We start from the raw sequence: 27,352 nt of genomic DNA, 5'->3' as shown, positions 1-27,352 counted from the left end.
ATCAGGGAAGGAGGACGAGGGGGAACAGGAGGGGAAGGGACATGGAAACAGGAGAGAAAAGTCAGGGTGCCAGCCCCATGGTAACCCCCAAATAACCAACTCCCACTACAAAGGCCGTAGCCAGCTTACTCTTACCATGGGGATTTAAATCCTGGAATATTGACATTTTGTGAAGCAAGGTCTGACGGGCCATGAATTGCGATGCCACCCCTTGGTTGGTCATCAAGTTATCCCAAATGGAGCCCAGTAGCACAAAGTACTGTACAGTCCACAGGAAATGAAAAATGTCACAGGCGAGTGCGCTACACCATCAGCACCTCCCGCACTTGGAATCGTCTGCCATATGTGCATTTTAGATCCACTCCGGCGACCAGTGCCAGTGGTGTAGGAACTTGAAATAACTGATTTCAACCTGACCTCCTGAGGTATACTGCCATGATCTTTCCAAAGGTCATGGGAGTCCTGCTCAGAGAGTGAGAGGCCCAATCTCTGCTCCAGCAAACAGCATAAATTGTAGGCAGCAGTGCTTTAAAAAAGGTTGTCCACAGCTGTAACATACAATCTCACCTTAGGGCCTGATTCTGATGTGGATAGGAAGGCCTCGTAACGGCATTTGCTGCGTCCAAATCGGATCGGGAACTTGTCTTACCAATTGAGGGCCTTATTACGATGCGATTAGGAAAGCATTCCCACCTAGGGCCAGATTACGATGAGGTTAGGAACATAGGCTCCCATTGACATCAATGGGAATCCAACCAAATCATATCTGGAAGCATCCCGATGCATCATCCTTGGTCAGTTGGACTCTCCCAATCCGATTTGGTTGGAAACCATTCCCAAACCCATTTGGTCGGGAAGCTTTCCACACCGCATCAGAATCGGGCCCATAGTGTCCTTGAATCCTTTCCACATCAGAGTATAACGCAACATTGGGTCAGTCTCTAGATCGTAAGGGGGAGCACCCAGCATGTGTCGCAGGCTATGCATGAGCTGTCGGTACTGTCAGTGATGCGATTATGGCAGCCCATAATCACGCATGAGAGTACCAAAGGGGGCCAACTCACTGTTCCCTGCTATAACGTTCACAGAGCGTATCCCTCTGGTCCTCTACTATGTAATCGGAGTTCAGATCATACTTGGCTCCAAGCAGCTCCTTGAGAAGAGCAGGGATCAGCAATGAGTTATACGTCTGAGCCAGGAGAAACGTGAGGTCAGTCAACCAACGCTGTTATGCCTCACAGTGGTACTTATAGGCAGCCAATTAGCTTATCGAATTACCTCTCACAGGCCTTCCTGCCCTCTCACAGCCCCTGTGCAGAGGAGATGGACCCAGCGTTCTCCTCCAAGTACTGGCTCAGATATTGGCACCATCTGTGCTTGTTTTCAGGGGCTTTATACCGTGCTGTATACATACACCAACGGGCCTGAGGGGTTTGCAACCGTCAAAGTTTATGGTTGAGTACCCCTGGACAGGCCTCTCCTCCAATGCACCCCTGGACAGGCCTCACCTCCTCTGCCCCCTCTGGACAGGCCTCTCCTCCTCTGCCCCCTGGCCAGGGCTCACCTCCTCTGCCCATCCTCTAGACAGGCCTCTCCTCCTCTGCACCCACCTGGACAGGCCTCTCCTCCTATGCACCCCTGGACAGGCCTCTCCTCCTCTGCACCCCTGGACAGGCCTCTCCTCCTCTGCACCCACCTGGACAGGCCTTACCTCCTCTGCTCCCCTGGACAGGCCTCTCCTCCTCTGCCCCCTGGCCAGGGCTCACCTCCTCTGCCCCTCCTCTGGACAGGCCTCTCCTCCTCTGTACCCCTGGACAGGCCTCTCCTCCTCTGCACCCCTGGACAGGCCTCTCCTCCTCTGACCCTGGACAGGCCTCTCCTCCTCTGCCCCCCTGGACAGGCCTCACCGCCTCTGCACCCCTGGACAGGCCTCTCCTCCTCTGCCTCCCTGGACAGGCCTCGCCTCCTCTGTACCCCTGGAAAGGCCGCTCCTCCTCTGCCCCCCTGGACAGGCCTCGCCTCCTCTGTATCCCTGGACAGGCCTTACCCCCTCTGCTCCCTCTGGACAAGCCTCTCCTCCTCTGCCCCCCTGGACAGGCCTCTCCTCCTCTGCATCCCTGGACAGGCCTCACCTCCTCAGCCCCTCCCCTGGACAGGCCTCTCCTCCTCTGCACCCCTGGACAGGCCTCTCCTCCTCTGACCCCTGGCCAGGGCTCACCTCTGCACCCACCTGGACATGCCGCTCCTCCTATGTACCCCATGGACAGGTCTCTCCTCCTCTGCACCCCTGGACAGGCCTCACCTCCTCTGCTCCCCTGGACAGGCCTCACCTCCTCTGTACCCCTGGACAGGCCTCACCTCCTCTGCACCCCTGGACAGGCCTCACCTCCTCTGACCCCTGGCCAGGGCTCACCTCCTCTGCCCCTCCTCTGGACAGGCCTCTCCTCCTCTGTACCCCTGGACAGGCCTCTCCTCCTCTGCACCCACCTGGGCAGGCCTCTCCTCCTATGCACCCCTGGACAGGCTTCTCCTCCTCTGCACCCCTGGACAGGCCTCCCCTCCTCTGCACCCCTGGACAGGCCTCTCCTCCTATGCACCCCTGGACAGGCCTCACCTCCGCTGCCCCCTCTCTACAGACCTCACCACCTCTGTCCTTGGACAGGCCTCACCTCCTCTGCACCCCTGGACAGGCCTCACCTCCTCTGACCCCTGGCCAGGGCTCACCTCCTCTGCCCCTCCTCTGGACAGGCCTCTCCTCCTCTGTACCCCTGGACAGGCCTCTCCTCCTCTGCACCCACCTGGGCAGGCCTCTCCTCCTATGCACCCCTGGACAGGCTTCTCCTCCTCTGCACCCCTGGACAGGCCTCCCCTCCTCTGCACCCCTGGACAGGCCTCTCCTCCTATGCACCCCTGGACAGGCCTCACCTCCTCTGCCCCCTCTCTACAGGCCTCACCTCCTCTGCACCCCTGGACAGGCCTCGCCTCCTCTGTACCCCTGGAAGGGCCGCTCCTCCTCTGCCCCCCTGGACAGGCCTCGCCTCTTCTGTACCCCTGGACAGGCCTTACCCCCTCTGCTCCCTCTGGACAAGCCTCTCCTCCTCTGCCCCCCTGGACAGGCCTCTCCTCCTCTGCATCCCTGGACAGGCCTCACCTCCTCAGCCCCTCCCCTGGACAGGCCTCTCCTCCTCTGCACCCCTGGACAGGCCTCTCCTCCTCCGACCCCTGGCCAGGGCTCACCTCTGCACCCACCTGGACAGGCCGCTCCTCCTATGCACCCCATGGACAGGTCTCTCCTCCTCTGCACCCCTGGACAGACCTCACCTCCTCTGCTCCCCTGGACAGGCCTCACCTCCTCTGCACCCCTGGACAGGCCTCACCTCCTCTGCACCCCTGGACAGGCCTCACCTCCTCTGACCCCTGGCCAGGGCTCACCTCCTCTGCCCCTCTCCTGGACAGGCCTCTCCTCCTCTGTACCCCTGGACAGGCCTCTCCTCCTCTGCACCCACCTGGGCAGGCCTCTCCTCCTATGCACCCCTGGACAGGCCTCTCCTCCTCTGCACCCCTGGACAGGCCTCTCCTCCTATGCACCCCTGGACAGGCCTCACCTCCTCTGCCCCCTCTGGACAGGCCTCACCTCCTCTGCACCCCTGGACAGGCCTCTCCTCCTCTGCCTCCCTGGACAGGCCTCGCCTCCTCTGTACCCCTGGAAAGGCCTCACCTCCTCTGCACCCCTGGACAGGCCTCGCCTCTTCTGTACCCCTGGAGAGGCCTTACCCCCTCTGCTCCCTCTGGACAAGCCTCTCCTCCTCTGCCCCCCTGGACAGGCCTCTCCTCCTCTGCATCCCTGGACAGGCCTCACCTCCTCAGCCCCTCCCCTGGACAGGCCTCTCCTCCTCTGCACCCCTGGACAGGCCTCACCTCCTCTGCTCCCCTGGACAGGCCTCACCGCCTCTACACCCCTGAACAGGCCTCTCCTCCTCTGCACCCATGGACAGGCCTCACCTCCTCTGCATTCCTGGACAGGCCTCTCCTCCTCTGCACCCCTGGACAGGCCTCTCCTCCTCTGCCCCCCTGGACAGGCCTCACCTCCTCTGCACCCCCCTGGACAGGCCTCACCTCCTCTGCTCCCCTGGACAGGCCTCACCTCCTCTGCACCCCTGGACAGGCCTCACCTCCTCTGCTCCCTCTGGACAGGCCTCTCCTCCTCTGCCCCCTGGCCAGGGCTCACCTCCTCTGCCCCTCCTCTGGACAGGCCTCTCCTCCTCTACACCCCTGGACAGGCCTCTCCTCCTCTGCACCCACCTGGACAGGCCTCACCTCCTCTGCACCCCTGGACAGACCTCTCCTCCTCTGCACCCCTGGACAGTCCTCTCCTCCTATGCACACCTGGACAGGCCTCGCCTCCTCTGACCCTGGACAGGCCTCTCCTTCTCTGCCCCCCTGGACAGACCTTACCTCCTCTGCACCCCTGGACAGGCCCCTCCTCCTCTGCCCCCCTGGACAGGCCTCGCCTCCTCTGTACCCCTGGACAGGCCTTACCCCCTCTGCTCCCTCTGGACAAGCCTCTCCTCCTCTGCCCCCCTGGACAGGCCTCTCCTCCTCTGCATCCCTGGACAGGCCTCACCTCCTCAGCCCCTCCCCTGGACAGGCCTCTCCTCCTCTGCACCCCTGGACAGGCCTCTCCTCCTCTGACCCCTGGCCAGGGCTCACCTCTGCACCCACCTGGACAGGCCGCTGCTCCTATGCACCCCATGGACAGGTCTCTCCTCCTCTGCACCCCTGGACAGGCCTCACCTCCTCTGCTCCCCTGGACAGGCTTCACCTCCTCTGCACCCCTGGACAGGCCTCACCTCCTCTGCACCCCTGGACAGGCCTCACCTCCTCTGACCCCTGGCCAGGGCTCACCTCTTCTGCCCCTCCTCTGGACAGGCCTCTCCTCCTCTGTACCCCTGGACAGGCCTCTCCTCCTCTGCACCCACCTGGGCAGGCCTCTCCTCCTATGCACCCCTGGACAGGCCTCTCCTCCTCTGCACCCCTGGACAGGCCTCTCCTCCTCTGCCCCCCTGGACAGGCCTCACCTCCTCTGCACCCCCCTGGACAGGCCTCACCTCCTCTGCTCCCCTGGACAGGCCTCACCTCCTCTGCACCCCTGGACAGGCCTCACCTCCTCTGTACCCCTGGACAGGCCTTACCCCCTCTGCTCCCTCTGGACAAGCCTCTCCTCCTCTGCCCCCCTGGACAGGCCTCTCCTCCTCTGCATCCCTGGACAGGCCTCACCTCCTCAGCCCCTCCCCTGGACAGGCCTCTCCTCCTCTGCACCCCTGGACAGGCCTCTCCTCCTCTGACCCCTGGCCAGGGCTCACCTCTGCACCCACCTGGACAGGCCGCTGCTCCTATGCACCCCATGGACAGGTCTCTCCTCCTCTGCACCCCTGGACAGGCCTCACCTCCTCTGCTCCCCTGGACAGGCTTCACCTCCTCTGCACCCCTCGACAGGCCTCACCTCCTCTGCACCCCTGGACAGGCCTCACCTCCTCTAACCCCTGGCCAGGGCTCACCTCTTCTGCCCCTCCTCTGGACAGGCCTCTCCTCCTCTGTACCCCTGGACAGGCCTCTCCTCCTCTGCACCCACCTGGGCAGGCCTCACCTCCTCTGCATTCCTGGACAGGCCTCTCCTCCTCTGCACCCCTGGACAGGCCTCTCCTCCTCTGCCCCCCTGGACAGGCCTCACCTCCTCTGCACCCCCCTGGACAGGCCTCACCTCCTCTGCTCCCCTGGACAGGCCTCACCTCCTCTGCACCCCTGGACAGGCCTCACCTCCTCTGCTCCCTCTGGACAGGCCTCTCCTCCTCTGCCCCCTGGCCAGGGCTCACCTCCTCTGCCCCTCCTCTGGACAGGCCTCTCCTCCTCTACACCCCTGGACAGGCCTCTCCTCCTCTGCACCCACCTGGACAGGCCTCACCTCCTCTGCACCCCTGGACAGACCTCTCCTCCTCTGCACCCCTGGACAGGCCTCTCCTCCTCTGCCCCCCTGGACAGGCCTCACCTCCTCTGCACCCCCCTGGACAGGCCTCACCTCCTCTGCTCCCCTGGACAGGCCTCACCTCCTCTGCACCCCTGGACAGGCCTCACCTCCTCTGCTCCCTCTGGACAGGCCTCTCCTCCTCTGCCCCCTGGCCAGGGCTCACCTCCTCTGCCCCTCCTCTGGACAGGCCTCTCCTCCTCTACACCCCTGGACAGGCCTCTCCTCCTCTGCCTCCCTGGACAGGCCTCGCCTCCTCTGTACCCCTGGAAAGGCCTCACCTCCTCTGCACCCACCTGGGCAGGCCTCACCTCCTCTGCACCCCTGGACAGGCCTCACCTCCTCTGCTCCCTCTGGACAGGCCTCTCCTCCTCTGCCCCCTGGCCAGGGCTCACCTCCTCTGCCCCTCCTCTGGACAGGCCTCACCTCCTCTGCACCCCTGGACAGGCCTCTCCTCCTCTGCCTCCCTGGACAGGCCTCGCCTCCTCTGTACCCCTGGAAAGGCCTCACCTCCTCTGCACCCCTGGACAGGCCTCGCCTCTTCTGTACCCCTGGACAGGCCTTACCCCCTCTGCTCCCTCTGGACAAGCCTCTCCTCCTCTGCCCCCCTGGACAGGCCTCACCTCCTCTGCACCCCTGGACAGGCCTCACCTCCTCTGCTCCCTCTGGACAGGCCTCTCCTCCTCTGCCCCCTGGCCAGGGCTCACCTCCTCTGCCCCTCCCCTGGCCAGGGCTCACCTCCTCTGCCCCTCCTCTGGACAGGCCTCACCTCCTCTGCACCCCTGGACAGGCCTCACCTCCTCTGCACCCCTGGACAGACCTCTCCTCCTCTGCACCCCTGGACAGGCCTCTCCTCCTCTGCCCCCCTGGACAGGCCTCACCTCCTCTGCTCCCCTGGACAGGCCTCACCTCCTCTGCACCCCTGGACAGGCCTCACCTCCTCTGCTCCATCTGGACAGGCCTCTCCTCCTCTGCCCCCTGGCCAGGGCTCACCTCCTCTGCCCCTCCTCTGGACAGGCCTCTCCTCCTCTACACCCCTGGACAGGCCTCTCCTCCTCTGCCTCCCTGGACAGGCCTCGCCTCCTCTGTACCCCTGGACAGGCCTCTCCTCCTCTGCACCCACCTGGGCAGGCCTCACCTCCTCTGCACCCCTGGACAGGCCTCACCTCCTCTGCTCCCTCTGGACAGGCCTCTCCTCCTCTGCCCCCTGGCCAGGGCTCACCTCCTCTGCACCCCTGGACAGGCCTCTCCTCCTCTGCCCCCCTGGACAGGCCTCACCTCCTCTGCACCCCCCTGGACAGGCCTCACCTCCTCTGCTCCCCTGGACAGGCCTCACCTCCTCTGCACCCCTGGACAGGCCTCACCTCCTCTGCTCCCTCTGGACAGGCCTCTCCTCCTCTGCCCCCTGGCCAGGGCTCACCTCCTCTGCCCCTCCTCTGGACAGGCCTCTCCTCCTCTACACCCCTGGACAGGCCTCTCCTCCTCTGCACCCACCTGGACAGGCCTCTCCTCCTCTGCCCCCCTGGACAGGCCTCTCCTCCTCTGCCCCCTGGCCAGGGCTCACCTCCTCTGCCCCTCCTTGGACAGGCCTCACCTCCTCTGCACCCCTGGACAGGCCTCTCCTCCTCTGCCTCCCTGGACAGGCCTCGCCTCCTCTGTACCCCTGGAAAGGCCTCACCTCCTCTGCACCCCTGGACAGGCCTCGCCTCTTCTGTACCCCTGGACAGGCCTTACCCCCTCTGCTCCCTCTGGACAAGCCTCACCTCCTCTGCTCCCCTGGACAGGCCTCACCTCCTCTGCATTCCTGGACAGGCCTCTCCTCCTCTGCACCCCTGGACAGGCCTCTCCTCCTCTGCCCCCCTGGACAGGCCTCACCTCCTCTGCACCCCCCTGGACAGGCCTCACCTCCTCTGCTCCCCTGGACAGGCCTCACCTCCTCTGCACCCCTGGACAGGCCTCACCTCCTCTGCTCCCTCTGGACAGGCCTCTCCTCCTCTGCCCCCTGGCCAGGGCTCACCTCCTCTGCCCCTCCTCTGGACAGGCCTCTCCTCCTCTACACCCCTGGACAGGCCTCTCCTCCTCTGCACCCACCTGGACAGGCCTCACCTCCTCTGCACCCCTGGACAGACCTCTCCTCCTCTGCACCCCTGGACAGTCCTCTCCTCCTATGCACCCCTGGACAGGCCTCACCTCCTCTGCACCCCTGGACAGGCCTCTCCTCCTCTGCCCCCCTGGACAGGCCTCACCTCCTCTGCACCCCCCTGGACAGGCCTCTCCTCCTCTGCCCCCTGGCCAGGGCTCACCTCCTCTGCCCCTCCTCTGGACAGGCCTCTCCTCCTCTACACCCCTGGACAGGCCTCTCCTCCTCTGCCTCCCTGGACAGGCCTCGCCTCCTCTGTACCCCTGGACAGGCCTCTCCTCCTCTGCACCCACCTGGGCAGGCCTCACCTACTCTGCACCCCTGGACAGGCCTCACCTCCTCTGCTCCCTCTGGACAGGCCTCTCCTCCTCTGCATTCCTGGACAGGCCTCTCCTCCTCTGCACCCCTGGACAGGCCTCTCCTCCTCTGCCCCCCTGGACAGGCCTCACCTCCTCTGCCCCTCCTCTGGACAGGCCTCTCCTCCTCTACACCCCTGGACAGGCCTCTCCTCCTCTGCCTCCCTGGACAGGCCTCGCCTCCTCTGTACCCCTGGACAGGCCTCTCCTCCTCTGCACCCACCTGGGCAGGCCTCACCTCCTCTGCACCCCTGGACAGGCCTCACCTCCTCTGCACCCCCCTGGACAGGCCTCTCCTCCTCTGCCCCCTGGCCAGGGCTCACCTCCTCTGCCCCTCCTCTGGACAGGCCTCACCTCCTCTGCACCCCTGGACAGGCCTCTCCTCCTCTGCCTCCCTGGACAGGCCTCGCCTCCTCTGTACCCCTGGAAAGGCCTCACCTCCTCTGCACCCCTGGACAGGCCTCGCCTCTTCTGTACCCCTGGACAGGCCTTACCCCCTCTGCTCCCTCTGGACAAGCCTCACCTCCTCTGCTCCCCTGGACAGGCCTCACCTCCTCTGCATTCCTGGACAGGCCTCTCCTCCTCTGCACCCCTGGACAGGCCTCTCCTCCTCTGCCCCCCTGGACAGGCCTCACCTCCTCTGCACCCCCCTGGACAGGCCTCACCTCCTCTGCTCCCCTGGACAGGCCTCACCTCCTCTGCACCCCTGGACAGGCCTCACCTCCTCTGCTCCCTCTTGACAGGCCTCACCTCCTCTGCTCCCCTGGACAGGCCTCACCTCCTCTGCACCCCTGGACAGGCCTCACCTCCTCTGCTCCCTCTTGACAGGCCTCTCCTCCTCTGCCCCCTGGCCAGGGCTCACCTCCTCTGCCCCTCCTCTGGACAGGCCTCTCCTCCTCTACACCCCTGGACAGGCCTCTCCTCCTCTGCACCCACCTGGACAGGCCTCACCTCCTCTGCACCCCTGGACAGACCTCTCCTCCTCTGCACCCCTGGACAGTCCTCTCCTCCTATGCACCCCTGGACAGGCCTCACCTCCTCTGCACCCCTGGACAGGCCTCTCCTCCTCTGCCTCCCTGGACAGGCCTCGCCTCCTCTGTACCCCTGGACAGGCCTCTCCTCCTCTGCACCCACCTGGGCAGGCCTCACCTCCTCTGCACCCCTGGACAGGCCTCACCTCCTCTGCTCCCTCTGGACAGGCCTCTCCTCCTCTGCATTCCTGGACAGGCCTCTCCTCCTCTACACCCCTGGACAGGCCTCTCCTCCTCTGCCTCCCTGGACAGGCCTCGCCTCCTCTGTACCCCTGGACAGGCCTCTCCTCCTCTGCACCCACCTGGGCAGGCCTCACCTCCTCTGCACCCCTGGACAGGCCTCACCTCCTCTGCTCCCTCTGGACAGGCCTCTCCTCCTCTGCATTCCTGGACAGGCCTCTCCTCCTCTGCACCCCTGGACAGGCCTCTCCTCCTCTGCCCCCCTGGACAGGCCTCACCTCCTCTGCCCCTCCTCTGGACAGGCCTCTCCTCCTCTACACCCCTGGACAGGCCTCTCCTCCTCTGCCCCTCCTCTGGACAGGCCTCACCTCCTCTGCACCCCTGGACAGGCCTCTCCTCCTCTGCCTCCCTGGACAGGCCTCGCCTCCTCTGTACCCCTGGAAAGGCCTCACCTCCTCTGCACCCCTGGACAGGCCTCGCCTCTTCTGTACCCCTGGACAGGCCTTACCCCCTCTGCTCCCTCTGGACAAGCCTCACCTCCTCTGCTCCCCTGGACAGGCCTCACCTCCTCTGCATTCCTGGACAGGCCTCTCCTCCTCTGCACCCCTGGACAGGCCTCTCCTCCTCTGCCCCCCTGGACAGGCCTCACCTCCTCTGCACCCCTGGACAGGCCTCACCTGCTCTGCTCCCTCTTGACAGGCCTCTCCTCCTCTGCCCCCTGGCCAGGGCTCACCTCCTCTGCCCCTCCTCTGGACAGGCCTCTCCTCCTCTACACCCCTGGACAGGCCTCTCCTCCTCTGCACCCACCTGGACAGGCCTCACCTCCTCTGCACCCCTGGACAGACCTCTCCTCCTCTGCACCCCTGGACAGTCCTCTCCTCCTATGCACCCCTGGACAGGCCTCACCTCCTCTGCACCCCTGGACAGGCCTCTCCTCCTCTGCCTCCCTGGACAGGCCTCGCCTCCTCTGTACCCCTGGACAGGCCTCTCCTCCTCTGCACCCACCTGGGCAGGCCTCACCTCCTCTGCACCCCTGGACAGGCCTCACCTCCTCTGCTCCCCCTGGCCAGGGCTCACCTCCTCTGCCCATCTCCAAATTATTGTGCTTGTCTTGTGTATTTATTTATTTCTTTTCACTTGATCAAAGTCTTCCACTCCCTTATGCCAACGCGTTTCGTCGTCATTGGGTGTGTCTCCACGCCTTCCTCAGGGCTTATGTATCCTGTAAGCGCCAGATTACTGTCCCTTGCAGTTGCAAGAAGTAGGTTGTCTTTCCCAGGGTAAGAGTCCCTTTCCTACTTTAAAAACTTTTTTCAATATCCGATTTTTCTCCAGGTTGTCTCTCAAGGTTCAATTACTCATCTCATACATTGACATTGCTCCGATTCTATCCATTTATTAGAGAAATGACGAAAATGCGGAACCAATCCTTCCGCCTAGATCCTCAGGTCCCTGCAGTATGGGCAACCTTTAACTCTCCTCGCTCGGCGTCTTGTGAAATCGCATACTATAGTAGCAGGAGCTCGTAGTGGCAGCAATGTGGTCTTTCATGGTTAATGACTGATCTAATTTTAGGCCTAGATTTTTAACACTTTGTTTAGGAACAGGAACAGGTCCCAATTGTGAGGGCCACCATTCATCAGACCAGCTAGCTGAGGCTTTCTTCGTTAGCATGACCTAGGTTTTTCCAGGATTCAACTGGAGGCAGTTCTGTGTCATCCAGCTAGAGATTACAAGCATTCCGCTGGAGAACCGCAATTTCTCTGCTTCTATCTTTGGGCCAATAGTAAATATAAGCGGAGTATCATCAGCATATGAAATTATCTCAAAACCTAGCCGTTCTTCAAATGTATCTAATAGATATGGTCCTAGCATGATAGTTTGCGTTCTGTCTGACAAAGTTCTGCAACCACTTCAAGGCTGTCCCTTGAATTCCACAGGAAGCTAGTCTCTCCGCGAGCACTAAATGTGAGATGGTATCAAAAGTCGCTGAGGGATCTAGAAGGATCAGTATCCTCCAATGTCTATTTTCTGTCTGAGCGAGTCAGTTACAGTGTGGAAAAGTAAATTTTGCCATGTTCTGTGTCCCTACGTGTCATCCATCATATGTTATGTGTGCATGATTAATATGCATATGTTATTCCCCATGTTCGATTAAAAGACGCAATTACAGTTGTGTCCACCTCTAGTATGCCAGTTTCCAGTTCTCGTGAATAATACGAGTATTAGGCCTATGTAAAGTTATGTTGCCACGTTTCCCAGTGTGCACGTTAATGCATTGAAAGTCCCCGTTTCTAGGCCTCAAAAGGGCCCGGACACCAGATTCAGCTCCTGTCTCCTGAAGCCCTCGCTGAGGAGCGACACGGCCCCCACCTGTATCCTCGACCCTTCACTTACTTCCTGCCTCTCAGTGCCCGGTGCAGCCTGGCTCTGCCTCTGAGTCTGCCAAGACTATGTTATGAGTCCAGTTATCAGTTCAGCCCTCCTTCCCTGCATTCCTAAAGCTACTGAATCGCATCAATAGTTTCCGTCATTGTCTAGCCTTTAGGGCTCCATGTTAAGAGAAATACTGCATTTAATGGTCATTTAATATTCTTCATCACACACTACATGTAGAATAATGCATGCTCCAGTCTTAGAGTCTGTTAGCCTTTCCCCTCTTGACTTCTAGTTTATATCAACATGTTCCCTAAACATCAGATACTAGATAGGGTTTAGGTACATGTCGCTCCGACCCTCCAGACTTCAGTCTCTGCTCCTAGCACAGAGTTCATAGCCCCCAGCTTCTCCTAGTAATACGTCATTGCCAGCTAGCGCGCACCATTAGGTTAGAGGTCCCGGCTCCTCAGGTAGCCCCCTCCATGGTTTCCGCCCCATTCATGACATATTCTGTTACGTTTGCATCACATGTCTATGTATACGCCCTGTTACACCTTCTTTTCACCCTTATCTATCGCGACTGCTACGCGTCACACCTACTGCTCCACCCACTGCTACGCCCATTGCAATGTAATGCTATGTGTTTGCGTTATGTATATATGCTCATGTATTGTTATTAAAAGTTAGAGCTAGCCATTCCAGATCCTGTCCCCGGCAGCTGCCGGGCCTTGCCATTCTGTTCCCGTGCAGGTTGTCCTGTTCCTGTCCTTTATGCTGTAATAAACCTGCAAAACTCCCACTACCTCGAATCTTGACTCTTATTTTATTGAGCTATCTGTTATTCATTCATGCACTCAAAAATAGGGTATTATTTATTTATTTACCACATAATGGCGCCCGAATAGGGACTTGCCCTTTCCCCACGCGTCGGTGAAGCCACGCCGACCCCCTGACCCTCTGCAGTCGTGACGGAACTCTTCTGCGCAGTGGCAGATATTTCTGCTCAAGTATCCCTCAGGCCCACGGAGGAGACGGAGGAGGCGGTCCAGCATCCAGACGAGACGGTGGAGGAACGCGGCGAGTCCCGACCAGAGCCCAAGCCAAGAGTCCAAGGTCCGAGGTATCCGGAGGTCCACCCGTAACTGAAATCCGAAGTCCGAAGTTCGTCGTCCGTCGTCGTAGCAGTCCAGTCCAGTCCGAGGCCTTCCGTTCTTGCTGCCCGGTGAGTACCGTTACTGGGGTGGTATCTAGACAGGGTCAATCTAATTGGCTCTGGTCTGTGGGTTGGTGGTACACAGTCCCACAAACGAAGTGTCCACTTCGGTGGATGCGGGTCCTGACGTGTCTCTTTTATGAGACCGGTAAGTTTCGTACTGTTTCAGCAGTGCATCTAGTTTCTGTTCTAGTCAGTTTCTGTTCTCGAGAAAATTCAAGTGTTCTGTTCTCAGTATTTCCAGGTAGTATTCTGTTCGAACTGTTATTTTAAATGTTCTTCATGTATTTCAATGTCGTGGTATGAATGAAAAGTGAATATCGTGTTCATTGTGTATTGTATTGTGTCTAGATTACAGTTCAGTCATGCCCATATTTTCCAAGTTACGTCAGTTAAAAACTAGAAAGGGTCTGCTGGAAGCAGCAGTTCCCGTCCCGCCCAGGGACAGTCCAGGTCACTTTATGTATCAGAAACATGGCATAAGTGCCATATTATATCTAGATTTATGGGTAGAGTATACCAAGGAGCTGGAAGAAAAGTATAGATGGCCCGTATCAGGTACGTGGGATGCCGAGTGCATCATGAGAGTAGAAGAGGCATTATGGAAAAAGAAAGCCAGACAATCACAGAAAGATGCCATTGAGTTATGGCGCAAAGAAGCTCATAAAAGAACCGAAAAAGAAATCAGAAAATCAGAATTAAGTAGAGAATCCCAAGAGCGAGCCCAAGAAAAAGAATTAATCGAGATAGGTGAACAAGTCAAAACTGAACAGAGAGACAGACAGAGGAATGCCCTTATTAAGGGTATGTATCCTCTTCTTGCCGAGGGCTTGCCAAAAGCGACCCCGGAGGCATCCAGTAATTTTCCGCCACCATTAGTTCCGACCAAGCTACGTCACAAACCGACCGCAGCTGATATTTTTATTTCGTCCTATCTGGACGACACAGTCCCTGAATATGCAAATCCTGTTCGCGCTCCGCCAGTCCCTGTAAATCAGGCACTTCCCGCTCCTCCAGACACCGGGGCACCCCTTGTAGTACCTGCTACGGTACCCCCGGTCCAGCCAGCATTTCAATTTCCCGCTCCGCCACGAAGAATATCAGTCGACGATTCTAGTCTAGGGGCCGCAGGAGGAGGTCCTCCTCAAACCCCGCCGCCACGCAAGCGTTTATCGGCACTCGAATTACATGCTCAAGCATCACAGCGTACTCCCAAGAGTAATAAGTCTGTTGCAGAAATCAGGCAAGCCCTTGGCGAATGTGCCTATGACCCAGTCCCAGGCGAGAATAATATGGTTTTATATTCAGTACGCGTAAGGAGGGTGACCGAGTATCTAGTCACCCTACCGGATATGAAAGAAGATCTAGACAGAATATATCGCTTCATCCGTACAGGGGATGATCCAGAAAGTATTAGTGATGCCATGTCTCAAAGGAAAGCTGAGATCCAGCGTATGATATTAAAGTTTCTAATTAACTGTCTAATAAGAGAACAAGATTACCCGTCTAAAGATCAGGCCGAAATGAAAATTCTAACAAAGTGGAGTGATAATATAGCCGAGGGTAAGCACAATACCATTAGTGCCATGGAGAGTATGTACAAGAAAATACGTAGAGAAATAATAAAGATACATGAACAACGTAAAGCAGCACAAGTAAGCGAGAAAGAAAGTAACTCTGATCCTGAAGAGGAAGACGACGAGAATACCGCCAGGATAGCGTATGTAGGAAAATCTAGATTTCCAGATCGCCATTTACGCCTAGAACACAAGTCAATTTCCCATCATTCAGCACCAGAACAAGGTTCTCTAGAGCAAGTGTTCCAAGCTACCGATCACATTCTAAAATCACGAATCGGTTACAGTGAGTTAAGTACCATGCATGAACAGGAACTAGCCCGATCAGCAGTCCGATGGATTACTGATTCTACCACTTTTCCAGACGAAATAGTGGCACAAATGTTTCTGAAATTGCCCCCAGCCGAGCAACGACTGGTGGGTATGTATATGATCCAGCACCTCATTACTCTGTATGAGGGTCAGCACTCTGATCCAGGTCCGTTACACGATATCCTGAACGAGTTACTCCAGTATAGATGGAGAGGTCTAGGTACCGATTTAATTAGTGTCATTCTAGAACAGCGCCACAAATATAGAACGTTTCTGAACCCGCATTTTGTTCATGTCTCACCCCCAGAAAGTAAACCCTTTTACATAGAAAGACAGAACCCGTTACGAGAAGTGCATCCAGTTAAGACAGAGGATGGTGAAATGCAACGAGTGTTTGTTTACACCCCGATTACAAAGATGGAACTCCTTGAGATGAAGAAATTAATTCCCTGTCATGACAAAGATCCAGCAGGGTTCCATAGAGAATTAAAAGACATGCTCCGTATGGGAGAATACACTTATCCAGATATCATTAAAATGTTAAAGGTTCTGTTGCCCCCAGGGGTGTATGAAAAGCTCAAGGAAAAAGAATGGGAGGTGGGAGAGAAAAAGATAGATTGGGCAGTTCTAGAAGCTGAAGATAAGTCACGTGTACCAGGTACCGGTCTAGGAGAGAAATGTAAAGAATTACCAGAATTATTGATTCAAGTTTTACCCAGATTATTAACAACGAAAAAGGAAGACTGGGATGCAATCTCAGCCTGTAAACAGAAACAAGAAGAAGACATTAGTGATTTTTATTCTAGATTTGAAAAATGCTTTAGCATCAATAGTGGTCTCAAGACAAGTAGTGAGTCGTACCCTCATCTTTTTGTTACTAAATTAGTCGAGAATTCAAGTCCACAAGTTAAAAATCGAGTTTTGAAAGTCGAAAGTACCTGGCAAGCTAATACTCCGTCCCAGATGCTCCAGATGCTTCAATATCACCAGAATAGAATCAGGGAAGAACAAGAACACGAGAGAAAACGTATGAAAGACACGAAAATGAAAGTACTAGTTGCACAATCTGTTCCTCAAGACAGTCAGAAGAGGGGTCCGAATCAAGCCAGTCATCTTGCAGCTCCCGTCAAAGGGAACTGCAATTATTGTAAACAGCCAGGTCATTTTATAAACGAGTGTGCAGTTCTGAAACACAACATAGCTACCGGTAAAACAAAAGAAAGACCACGTCCGCCTAGACAAGAACAAGTTCCACAGACTCCTCAGCCACAGAATGTACCACAGACAGTTACAGTACCGCAACCTATCGCTGCAACACAGCATGTTACACAGCAGATGTACCAGTATGCGCAGTCTGAGTATCCAGAATACCAACCATATTCATGAAACAGCCTAGAGAGGGAGGTAGGCTTGCCTCTCATTGAGATACCTGTAGATCAAGAAGGTCCCTATGTTCACAGTCAAGTATTAGGGAAAGACAGAAAGTTTTTGATCGATACAGGGGCAAGTAGGACCACAATTAGTCACGCCGAAGTTCCAGGGGCTCCGCTCTCAGGCTCTAGAAATGTTTCCCTTGGATTTTCAGGAAAACCCGTTGTAAATGAAATATCAAAGCCAGTCACTCTAGAAGTAGGTCCATTGTCCCGTACTACTGATCTGTTACTTACTAAGTCATGTCCAGAAAATCTATTAGGCATTAAAACACTGAAAGAGTTAGGTGCAGTTATATGTTGTTCACCAGAGGGAATACGTCTGTTCCTACGTGACTTTAAGGGTCACTATGTTTTACGTGATTTTGATCCGAGATTGTCTAATGTTCCGCAGCATTTATGGGCGCAAGGTCCAACTGATGTAGGGTACATGCAAATCACACCCCATCGTGTGACTCTCAAACCAGGTGTAGTGTTACCACGAATCAGACAGTACAGATTGCCACCTGAGGCTGTAGCAGCCTTATCCAAAATTATTGACGAGCTCATCGCTCAAGGAGTGGTTGTAGAAACTGACTCCAACGTATGCAATTCTCCGATCATTCCAGTCATGAAACGTACTGATCCAAATGCACCTCCAGTATATCGATTAGTGATTGACCTACGAGAACTTAATAAATGTATTATTCCTCAGTACCCAGTTGTCCCAGATATCTCTTCCCTATTGACAGCCATTGATTCCGAAGCCATGTTCTTTACAGTAATCGACCTCAAGAACGCATTTTTTAGTGTTCCAATTCATCCAGACAGCCAGTTTCTTTTCGGATTCTGTTTAAATGGAAGGAGCTATATGTTCACACGCGCTCCTCAAGGTTTCACAGAAAGTCCTAGTATTTACAGTCAAGCACTTAAGAGACAACTTGATAATGTTCACATGCCAACTGACACTGCCCTGCTCCAGTATGTCGATGATCTACTGATCACAGCCCGTTCTGAACGTGATTGCGAGCGAGCGTCACTAACGGTTCTGTATTTCCTAGCCGAGATGGGGCACAAGGTGTCCCCTTCGAAGCTTCAATTCTGTGTCCAGCAGGTGGTCTACTTAGGACACTTACTGTCCAAGAGGGGTAGGCAGTTGACACCAGACCGTATCCAGTTAATAGCGAGTCTTCCTCAGCCCAAGACCCAGAAGGAGGTACGTGCCTTTATCGGCCTTACTTCTTATTGTAGACAATGGATTCCTCAGTATGCATTTCTAGCCAAGCCACTGACACAGTTAACCACACAGGAGGCAGCCGTATCGACTGTCCTCCCTTGGACATCTGAACATACACTTAGTTTCAACGAGTTAAAGAAAGCTTTATGCCAAGCTCCAGTTCTAGCCACACCGAACTACAGTAAGCCTTTTACACTTTTCGTCACAGAACGTGAAGGTACAGCATTATCTGTTCTCACACAAGATCAAGCAGGACAATACAAGCCCTGTGCTTATTTTTCGAGCACATTAGATCCAGTCGCCCAGGCTTTGCCTGCGTGCTTCAAGTCAGTTGCAGCCACAGCACTAGCTATTAGGCAAAGTGATTCCATAGTTTTAGGACACTCCCTGACAGTACAGGTTCCACACTCCGTAGAAGTTCTTCTAAATCGAACACAAACTCAGCACTTAACAATTGCACGTTTAACAGGTTATGAATTGACACTGTTCCAGCCACACATAGAAATCAGACGCTGCAACGTCCTGAACCCTGCTACACTGTTACCATCAGCTAATTCAAATTCTGCCACACATGACTGTGTGGAAGTAGTTAACATTACGACAAAACCAAGACAAGATCTGACAGATATTCCGTTACCAGATCCCGACCTGACACTTTATGTGGATGGTTCATGCATGAGAACAAGTACAGGAGATCTAGTCGCCGCGTATGCAGTGACTACTGACACTGAAGTTATTGAGACACACCGTATTGACACTCTGTCCGCTCAAGCAGCAGAGCTAGTTGCTCTGACACAAGCCTGCATCCACGCCAGGAACCTGAAAGTTAATATTTACACAGATTCACGCTACGCATTTGGAGTCGTACACGACTTTGGAGTGCTCTGGCAGGAGAGAGGTTTCATGACTTCTCATGGAACCAAGATTCAGCATGGTCTCCTTATCCAAGCTCTATTAGATGCAATACATTTACCGACATCCATTGCCATCATGAAATGCAAGGCACATACGAAAGTCACTGACATTATTTCCCAGGGTAACGATCTAGCAGATCGCACAGCCAAGCTTACAGCTCAGACTCCAGACATTCCAGTTAACATGACACACACTCCAGATCCGACTACATGTATGACAGTTAAGGACCCTACTCAAGATGTCATAGATATCCAGTTACATGCTACTCCCGATGAAATCAAGAAATAGTCCGAACAAGGAGGGGTCCAGACAGATCAAGGATGGGTGACGAAGGGTAGAACCGCATGGTTTCTCCCCGACTCTATGGTTCAAGTCATTATCAATACCGCACATAGTCCAGCACATTTAGGAGAAAAGGCTATGTTAGACAGTATCCAGAACATTTGGTTCAACAAGCATTTACGAGCTGCAGCCAAGCAGAAAGTCCGTACCTGTATGATATGTTGTCAGTTCAATCCAGGTAAAAGTGTCCCGGTGGAACAAGGTGGATTCCAGCCTCCTGACCACCCTTTTGAAGTCCTCCAGATGGATTATATTCAGATGGAGCGATGTCGAGGTTTCAAGTATGTCCTTGTAGTTGTATGCGCTTTGTCCAGGTGGACAGAAGCATATCCAGTCCCAGATTACACAGCCACGACCACTGCCAAGCAGCTGGTTCGTGAATTCTTCCCTCGTTATGGACTCCCTAGGGTCGTATATTCTGATAACGGCCAGCCATTCTCCTCAGAGTTAATGAAGCACGTTTCCCTTTTGTTAGGGTACCAGTGGAAGTTCCATTGTGTACGCCATCCTGAAGCAGCCGGTCTCGTTGAGAGACATAATCAGACCCTGAAAATCCGCATCGCCAAAGTCTGTCAAGAGAAAGGTGTGGACTGGCTAGTAGCTCTGCCAGTTGCTCTATTTTACATGCGCATGGTCGCACATTCCAGATCAGGTCTGTCCCCGTACGAGGTCGTTTTCGGCCGCCCCCCTAACATGTGGGGTACACCTAGACCCCGAAGTATTACCGATGTTTCAAGTAATATGCTGACAGATTACCTAGCTTCCTTGATGTCTGCCCTCAACTCTTGTCGTTCACAGGTTGCCGCCGCATTTCCAGACAATACCGAGGTGGCACCGCATGAAATCGTTCCAGGATCAATGGTTCTTGTCCGCAACTTCGACCGATCAAGTCCGCTGGAGCCACGCTGGAAGGACCCCCGACAAGTCCTCCTCACCACCCGTACAGCCGTGAAGTTAGAAGGTCGCAAAGGCTGGGTACACCTTTCCCACGTGAAAAAGTTTTTTGGACTGAAACCCATCTCCAAGAACATTTCCCAGGATTTGAAGGACTGCCAAAGTACTATTCTTAAGGACTGTCCCGCAAATGACATTGATTCAAAACCCCCCCTGTTAGAGAAAACTCCGCAGCAGGAGTATAAACAGAAACTACGGTCTAGTAAAATAAGTCAGCCAGTTTGATTGTCTAAGTCCTCCCCTAGGTGAAACGGTTAGACTGTTTCTGACATGTATAAAATAGACCCCCATAGTGAGAGAGTCAGTCAAAACTCAATCCGATGTATCGTTTTTCTAAGTTTCATATTATTTCTCAGCATTATGATTTCCTGCACTAGTTATGCATTTTATCTGTGTTTCTCAGTTTCACATGTAAATAAGTCTTCTAATGTTACAGCAGAGCACACGTTTAGTGATCTGCCCCCTCATGAACTCTCTTACCGCCTCGCTATGCGTAATAACTCCTTTATCCGCATGTTACATTACTCACACCAGACCAGCAATGCCACTAATTGTTGGGTATGTGGTCGACTCCCCCCTTTCCAGACACCGAAGGGAGTTCTGCCACTCTTTCCTTATCCTTTTTCACATAATGGTTCGTGTGGAGCATGGTCCACGTTAACGTCATCCTCAAAAGATATGTCTTTTCTTAACAGTACATGTTTCCCAGACAAGCAAGGTCTTCCCCACAGAACCGGGTTAGATCTAGAGAATGAAGTTTACAATTTAGGTAATTATTCTTCGAATTTTATGGTCCTGAATGTTCAGTCTGATACTACTCCAGACTTACCCGCTATTTCAGTACTACCAGTCAAAGGCGAATTATGTGTCCGAAATAATGGTTCCGTACATGTAGGACATAGTGATTGTACTACTACTGTCAAGTATAGTGACAGTGGGAAATCTATTTTCAAAGCTTCACGTCATTCATATTTTATTTGTGGTCAGACCGCATATGTTCGTCTGCCCCTCAATTGGGAGGGAACCTGTTACATTGCCTTCCTACTGCCACCTGTTTTTCTAGCCCCATCTGATTATCATAGAAACACACATCTAGTACACATTAGACATAGAAGGGAGATCGAGTCCCCAATTGTCGATTATACTGAAACCACTCTAGAACAGTATACAGACTTCAATAAAGGTTTCTTCTTCTTTATAGGCCCTGTCCAGAATAGTAAGTTAATCCGTAGATTGACCAGAACCCTTGAAGCTGTAGTAAATGAGACTGCCTCTGCTCTAGGTAACCTAACCGAAGAGCAATCTGCTATGAGATTTGTAGTTTTGCAAAATCGTCTCGTCCTTGACGTCATACTGGCCGATAGGGGCGGGGCTTGTAGAGTCATCGGATCCAGTTGCTGCATTTTCATTCCAAATAACGCGCCGTCTGTCTATTCCGCTATAACCAGACTCCATAAAATTGCCCATCTGATCCACCAAAATCCAGGCACCTGGACATGGTCCGGTTGGCTCTGGGGTATAATTTCCGCCTGGGGATGGAAAGTCTTGTCCTTTCTAGGTATAGCAGTAGCGATCCTATTCAGCTGCTGCCTCTGTATACAATGTGGCCCTGCGATTTGCGGCATGTGTGCTACATCCTGTATTCCTAGTATAACTCCTAGTCCCAAGTCCCGTTCTAAAACCCGTTCCAAGAGGATTCGAGATGAGCAAATGATACTGTATGAAGTGATAGATGGTATCATGAATATTGATGTTTCCTGATGGAAACGTAGTGACAAGGAGGGAATGTGGAAAAGTAAATTTTGCCATGTTCTGTGTCCCTACGTGTCATCCATCATATGTTATGTGTGCATGATTAATATGCATATGTTATTCCCCATGTTCGATTAAAAGACGCAATTACAGTTGTGTCCACCTCTAGTATGCCAGTTTCCAGTTCTCGTGAATAATACGAGTATTAGGCCTATGTAAAGTTATGTTGCCACGTTTCCCAGTGTGCACGTTAATGCATTGAAAGTCCCCGTTTCTAGGCCTCAAAAGGGCCCGGACACCAGATTCAGCTCCTGTCTCCTGAAGCCCTCGCTGAGGAGCGACACGGCCCCCACCTGTATCCTCGACCCTTCACTTACTTCCTGCCTCTCAGTGCCCGGTGCAGCCTGGCTCTGCCTCTGAGTCTGCCAAGACTATGTTATGAGTCCAGTTATCAGTTCAGCCCTCCTTCCCTGCATTCCTAAAGCTACTGAATCGCATCAATAGTTTCCGTCATTGTCGAGCCTTTAGGGCTCCATGTTAAGAGAAATACTGCATTTAATGGTCATTTAATATTCTTCATCACACACTACATGTAGAATAATGCATGCTCCAGTCTTAGAGTCTGTTAGCCTTTCCCCTCTTGACTTCTAGTTTATATCAACATGTTCCCTAAACATCAGATACTAGATAGGGTTTAGGTACATGTCGCTCCGACCCTCCAGACTTCAGTCTCTGCTCCTAGCACAGAGTTCATAGCCCCCAGCTTCTCCTAGTAATACGTCATTGCCAGCTAGCGCGCACCATTAGGTTAGAGGTCCCGGCTCCTCAGGTAGCCCCCTCCATGGTTTCCGCCCCATTCATGACATATTCTGTTACGTTTGCATCACATGTCTATGTATACGCCCTGTTACACCTTCTTTTCACCCTTATCTATCGCGACTGCTACGCGTCACACCTACTGCTCCACCCACTGCTACGCCCATTGCAATGTAATGCTATGTGTTTGCGTTATGTATATATGCTCATGTATTGTTATTAAAAGTTAGAGCTAGCCATTCCAGATCCTGTCCCCGGCAGCTGCCGGGCCTTGCCATTCTGTTCCCGTGCAGGTTGTCCTGTTCCTGTCCTTTATGCTGTAATAAACCTGCAAAACTCCCACTACCTCGAATCTTGACTCTTATTTTATTGAGCTATCTGTTATTCATTCATGCACTCAAAAATAGGGTATTATTTATTTATTTACCACAACAGCGAGCATGGCAGTCTCGGTACTGAAGCCCGGTTGAAACGCGGATTGTGATTGATACAGAATTTCCTTGGACTCCAGGCATAGACTTAGTTGCTTGTTAATTATACTTTCCAGCAGCTTGCCCAATAAGGGTACCAAAGAAATAGGGCGGTAGTTGCTTAGTTCTCGGGGATCCGCAGTTGGGTTCTTCAATATTGGACGTACGAATGCTTCCTTCCATGTTATTGGAATGGTACCTGATTGTATTGAATAATTATTGATATTTAGAATTGCTGGCACGCAACGAGTGGCTAATAGGGCCACTGTCTTTGGAGGACAAAGATCTTGGGGTGAGCCAGATTTTGAGAAGGAGAGAGCATTGGAAACTTCCTCAAGCGTGGTTAACTCGAAACAATCTAAGGTGCTAGCTGCCATTTTTTCTAAGCCCTCTGTTCTATTGGAGGCTTCAAGGTCTTGAGAGGTGATCGATGAAAAGTTAGCTTAAATATTAATTATCTTTTCTTGAAAATAGATGGCTAACGAATTACAAAAATCTTGGGTTTCCATAGGCAATTGTCTACAGACATGAAGAGATACAAAGTCTTTTACTATATTAAAAAGGGCCTTTGGGGCGTTACTGGCACGTTCAATTTGGTTAATAATAAATAGACGTCTGGCTGATTTTAAATTCAGATTACAGCTAGACAAGAATTGTTTAAACCGTAGTTCGTTTTGTGGGTCTTTACTAACTCGCCAAAGTCTCTCCAATCTCTTGCATTTGAATTTTTCAATCTTTAGTTCCGAAGTGCACCAGGGGGCTGATGGTGGACATTGGGGAGAATCCAAAACTGTCACAAAGGCGGTATTAAATTCTTCCAACGTCGTAGGAGCATCCTTATCCTTCTTTGGTGATTCCAGGTGAAAATCCTCATTAAAGGCTTCTACAGAAAGATTTCGCCACGGTCTTGTGCCACTTGTTTTTTCCCTGCACGTAAGTCTGAGCTCTTAGGTCATGGCTGTTGAATAGAGAACTCAATCATTGAATGATCGGTTCAAGTGAGAGAGTTTGGGAGGTTACAGGTTAGATGATCAATATTAGAAAAGATTAGGTCTAGCGAGTGGCCAGCTGGATGAGTTGGGCCTGTAACTCTTTGGGTGACTACAATCATGTCAAGAGTAGAGAGGAGTTTATTAACCTCAGGGTTTGTATGATTTTCACCATGAAAGTTAAAATCCCCCAACAAAAGAAATGTATTTGAGGGGAGCACATGTATAGCAATTAGATCTATCAGTTGGTCCGTGAAATTGGTCTTAGTTCCGGGGGGGTCGGTATATTAGTGCACCGTTCCAACTATCTGTTGGTGACGTAATAATCTTGAAAATTCCCAGTTCTATACTTTCATGCATGGCACTCAGATCCGTCACGTGAGACATCCTGTGATTCTAGGCAAATCATTCAATATCCCCGTGCCTAACACAAATGCATGTGTCCATCTGCAAAACAACTGTGGCTCATATAAAGGACTATGATCCCCGATACCTTCGGGTCGAGTGCGAGCTTAATAAAACTCCGAAAAAAATGCAGGGGACATTCCTATTCCAACTCTAATGCTAACCCTATAAAGCACCCTACAACTTTAGGGCTACTTACACAAAGACGGACTGTAATACAAGTCATAGAGTTTCAAACCCACTACTTCCTGAAGTAAGCCTAAAGGAGGTTCTGGCAGTGCCCTACCAAAAGAACCAGTGGAGGCCAAGTTGCCTGAAGTTTGGGTGGTTTCCTAGGGTCAGCTCTAACTGCAGCGGTTTAGGGAACGTGACTCTTCCTCCTTCAAGAGTTTGACATCAGCCGCTATCCTAGTGGTTTATGATTTAAAACAAGTTTATATTGGTTGTTTCCAGACAAAATTACATATAGTAAATCATATAAAGACATACAAGGATATATACGGAAAGACAAACATCAACTAATCATATAAGAAAGTAACAAGTGCAATGGGATCGTAGTTAACATCAATGCGCAGAATGGTACAGTAGAACATCATAGATAAAAACAATACTAATACAGACTAAACACAATTTGGTAGGAGAGGGCCTGATCCAATCACTTATTACGATCAGTGTGGATATTAAATGGCAATAAACAGGCTCAACATTGAAATCCATTGGCTTTGAGTCTCTGTGACCTCCCCTTGAAGATTTGACTTTGTCACATCGAGCCCCTCACAACTCCCGATGAGGAAGACTCTAGACATTCATTTCAAGCGTTGTCTCTTCATTGTGCCAGACTCCCTGCTGACAGCAGTCACACTGTCGGGACAGGACCCCCTTCTAATGCCACCTCTGCCAGATTCCTTGCTGACAGCAGTCACACTGTCGAGACGGGACCCTCTTCTAATGCCTCCTTGTTGGACCCGGCCTCGTGGCGTGGTCCTCCCCCTCCCGCATGGCGGGCCTCGGACGACATCGGCCCCCCATCCAGCCCGGGTCAGCCCTGGGCACCCCTCTGCACGACCTACAGCCCACCAGATCCGCCACCCGGCGGTCCGCGACCACTGACACGGCACACTCGGGCCGCCCCAGCATTACCGGTCCGGTGCCCACCACGGACCCACATTCCAGGCCCGACGCCATCTTGGGCCCCTCACGTCACCGACACATGGTCCCCGGCCCAGCCGCAGCCACAGCCCCAGCGAGCCCGCCATCGAGGCACCAAGAACCTCCGGGTGGTCGAGTGGCCACTCAACCAGAGACAAGGAGGAGGGAGTTTCGATGGCTCTCCAACCGTCCCCTGACGCCTGGTATCGATCGCCCTCCGGTCTCCATGGGCGCTGGCTCCACCCCCCTGCTGGGTGTCTGGACACCAGCATCCCGGCCCTCTGACCCCCAGGCGAGAGGGTCCGGACATCAAAGGACTCCAGACCTATATCTGGGCCAGCCCCGGAGTAGGACGGCAGTTGTATCCCGGAGTCCAGAAGCCCTGCTGACGCTGACGACTGACCATGAGACAAACTCAACTCGCTGAACCATCTTGGAACCTGCTGGCGCTGCCGCGGTCCACTCGCTGAACAATCTTGAAACCTGCTGGCGCTGCCCCGGTCCACTCGCTGAACCACCTTGGAACCTGCTGGCGCTGCCGCGGTCCACTCGCTGAACCATCTTGGAACCTGCTGGCGCTGCCGCGGTCCACTCGCTGAACCACTTTGGAACCTGCTGGCGCTGCCGCGGTCCACTCGCTGAACCATCTTGGAACCTGCTGGCGCTGCCGCGGTCCACTCGCTGAACCACCCGGGAACCTGCTGGCGCTGCCGCGGTCCACTCGCTGAACCCCCTTGGAACCTGCTAGCGCTGCCGCGGTCCACATTCACTGATCCATCTAAAAGCCTGCTGGCGCTGCCGCGGCCCGACCTTCCGGAACCCCCCAGCTCGAGGATTGAGAGCTGTGCGTAGGGTCCCCTTGCAACCGACCATCTATAAGACTGTCCCGCTACCTCCCCCCTGGTTACGAGACTTTCTAGGTCCCTCGACCTGCTGTATATATTGAACCAATACTTTTTGCCAGATAAAGCTTGAAAACTCTATCTACGTGTCGTGTACTTTTGTAGTGGGGTGGGTACTCTGCTGTACGATTCTAGGAGAGGGCCCTCACGCCGGAGGCCCCTCGACATCGCTCGGCCCCGTCTCTGAAGGAGGGGTAGACCTAGGGGTGGTCAGACAGACACCTTCTGCCGCTCCTGGGTTCGCCTTTCTAACATTGGTGGCAGGCGCTGCGATCCGAGCCCACGCAAAATCGTACAGAGAGGGATCCACCCACTACAGCGAAAGAACACACGGAGACCATGACGACCCAAGGGACAAATCCACCCACTGAATTCCAGAAAGAAAATATGGAAGAATACAGCCACAAAGAACTAAAACAATTCTGTAAAGAGATGGGTATCGCTACCACTGGCCTGAGCACAAAAGAGGACTTCAAATTGGCCCTACAAGCCTGGGTGGAAACTCGAGACGGGCCACCCCAAGAGGAGAATAGCCCGAATGGACAACCAGAAACCAGAGCACCCCCGACGGGGGAAAGAACCGCAACCCTAAACACGGACCTCATATATGAAGACGCTCGAGAGCGAGAGCGCAACCGGCTACACGAATTGGAGCTCGCAAGACTCCGGCTAGACGGAGAACTCCAGCTAGCGGAGAAGTAGATAGCCCTCGAGCAACTACGGCTGGAGGGGGATCTAGAAGAGAAACGGAGACAACGTGACCTCGAAGAAAAACGATTAGCCTATGAACACGAACGAGGCC

Source organism: Lissotriton helveticus (assembly GCF_964261635.1).
Source record: "Lissotriton helveticus chromosome 1_1 unlocalized genomic scaffold, aLisHel1.1 SUPER_1_unloc_13, whole genome shotgun sequence".
Classification (NCBI taxonomy): Eukaryota; Metazoa; Chordata; class Amphibia; order Caudata; family Salamandridae; genus Lissotriton; species Lissotriton helveticus.
Note: the sequence above shows the minus strand (reverse complement) of the source record.